The sequence below is a fragment of the Helianthus annuus genome, chromosome 17 (genome assembly GCF_002127325.2).
Source record: "Helianthus annuus cultivar XRQ/B chromosome 17, HanXRQr2.0-SUNRISE, whole genome shotgun sequence".
Lineage (NCBI taxonomy): Eukaryota > Viridiplantae > Streptophyta > Magnoliopsida > Asterales > Asteraceae > Helianthus > Helianthus annuus.
Genome location: NC_035449.2, coordinates 5,501,440 through 5,503,978, shown reverse-complemented (window position 1 = coordinate 5,503,978; position 2,539 = coordinate 5,501,440). Strand labels below are relative to the sequence as shown.

Genomic DNA, 2,539 nt, shown 5'->3' with positions numbered 1-2,539 from the left:
TTTTTTCTCGTTCCCTTTTTCATCCATTACCACCATGAGTGTGTTTTATTCTGCAAAAATTAAAAGATTAAACTAAACTAAACTAAGGATAGATCCGCGGAATGCCTCCGTGGTGCGCCACGTTTATAAGGGTCCTTGGCTAGACCCGATTTCTGGTTATATCTCTTCTGAGTGGAGTGCCTTGCTTCCCAAGTTACACCGTCGGAGAGCGGCATCCAAGCTTGAATCAATAACCTTCATGTAATTGACTGGGTCGTCGTCCTCTATTTTCTTCCCAACTCCGAACTTCACTTCATCGTCCCCATACCTTAAAGTCAGTGTCCCTTCATTCATGTCTACCACTGCTTGTGCTGTGGCAAGGAAGGGTCTCCCTAGGATAATGGGGACCTCGGTGTCCTCCTCCATGTCGAGTATGACAAAGTCAACGGGATAAACGAATTTGCTTACCCTTACCAAGACATTCTCGATGACACCTTGTGGGAACTTGACTGATCGATCAGCGAGTTGTATGCTTATTTTTGTAGGGCTCGTGGTTCCCAAGCCAAGCCTTTTGAACATTGATGAGGGCATGAGGTTAATGCTAGCCCCTAAGTCGGCCAAGGCATTGCGAACAGGTGATTCCCCTATTGAACATGGAATCGTGAAACTTCCGGGATCGATTTTCTTTTGGGGTAGTTTATTGAGTACGAGGGCAGAGCATTCTTCGCCTAAATTAACTAATTGCAAATTTTCAATTTTCTTTTTATGTGTAAGGAAGTCCCTCATAAATTTAGAGTATTTGGGCATTTGGGTTAAGACTTCGATAAAAGGAATATTGACATGCAATTGTTTTAACAAACTTTCGAATTTTGCGAATTGCTCATTGGTTTTTTGACGAATTAACCTACCGGGGTATGGAACTCGAGGAGCCTTGGTAGGTTCTGGTGATGGGGGAGAGTTCTTTTCCTGCAGATGTGTTGGCATTGTTTCTTCCGTTGGTGGAGGTACTTCTGCAGGCCCTACGGTGCGGTTTCGTAGTGTGATGAGGTGAACTTGCGCCTTTGGGTTTGTTTCGGTATTGCTAGGTAATGCGCCTTGCGGTCTCTCGGAAAAATTTTGTGCTAGTTGATTTATTTGTTTTTCTATGTTTTGAATGCTAGCTTGTTGATTCCTAAAATTAGATTCTAATTGTAGAAATCTTTCCGAGTTTTTCGTATCAGTGTCGGAGACGAGGCGAGATATAGTATCTTCGAGCCTTTCTCGTCCACCTTGTTGTTGAGTGAAATTTTGTGACTCATTTCTTGATTGCTGAAAGTTTGTTCGTTGGTTTTGTTGGTTACTACTATTGCCGGTTTCCCTCCAACCAAGGTTTGGGTGGTTTCGCCATCCTTGGTTGTAAGTTCCCGTTGGAGGACCCGACGGCCTAGGTCTATTATCAATGTAGTTTACCATTTCTTGTTGATCGTCCGTTTCTTTCATGCAACTCCAATTTTCATGTGACCCACCACACCCTTCACAAGCCATAACCGAGACTGTTTTTGTCATTTCTAATTTTTTTATTTTTGAAGAAAGGGCCTCGATTTGGGCTTGTAAAGAGGTGCTTTCGTCGACCTTATGGGCGCCCGGGGCGATAGACTTATTTCCCCGGGGAGTGTGCCATTGAAAATTGGTTTGAGCAATTTCCTCAATTTGATTATATATTTCGTGTGGGCGTCGATTACCTAAAAGTCCCCCGGAGCTAGAATCAAGTGTCTGCCTAGTGTGTGGCAACAATCCATTGTAGAAAGTGGATACTTGTTGCCATATTGCGAGGCCATGATGGGGACACTTGCGTAATAGCTCCTTGAACCTTTCCCATGTTTCATATAAGGATTCCCCGTCCTCTTGTGAGTATGTGTTAATTTCAGCCATTAATTTAGCAGTTTTAGAAGGAGGGAAATACTTATATAGAAACTTTTGGGCTAGTTCATCCCAGGTGTTTACCGATCCAGCTGGGAGGGTGTTGAGCCAAGCTTTCGCTCGGTCTTTTAGTGAGAACGGAAACATACGGAGGGCGTATGGTGTCGTTTGATGCTCCATTGATCCGAAAGGTGTCACATATTTCTAAGAAATTAGTTATATGTAGATGAGGATCCTCGTCCGCAAGCCCGTGGAAGGTTGCGGAGTTTTGGAGCATTTGTATCAAATGCGGTCGAAGTTCGAAGTTATTGGCTTCGACATTCGGAGCATTGATAGTGGCGCCTAGATTACCTACGGTGGGCCGTAGATAATCCATAAGGGTACGTTGGTCCGCCATTGGGGGTGGATCACCCGAAACCTTCTCTTGGTTTTTGGCTTTTAACCTTTTTCTGAGAAAGCGTTCGGGTTCTTCTAGCGGTTCTTTTATGTCTTTATTGGAACTGGAGCTCATACACTATGTGAGGATGGTGTCGGGTTCCAAGTCCTGCAATAAAAACAAAAAAGAATGTCGGTCAGAAGGTTCACACGGCCCCGTGTTGAGCGAACACGGCCCCGTGGTCGGAAATACAGTGATTGTTTTCCAGATCCCAGTTACTGGAAG

The 2,539-nt window shown here is 44.3% G+C and overlaps 1 non-coding gene across 1 annotated transcript; it reads left to right on the top strand.

The window, feature by feature from the left end:
- Positions 1–1,789: 1,789 nt before the first annotated feature.
- LOC118489443 lies at positions 1,790–1,896 on the top strand. Its single transcript, XR_004887463.1, has one exon. It is a non-coding gene; the product is annotated as a small nucleolar RNA R71 (small nucleolar RNA).
- The last annotated feature ends 643 nt before the right edge of the window (positions 1,897–2,539 follow it).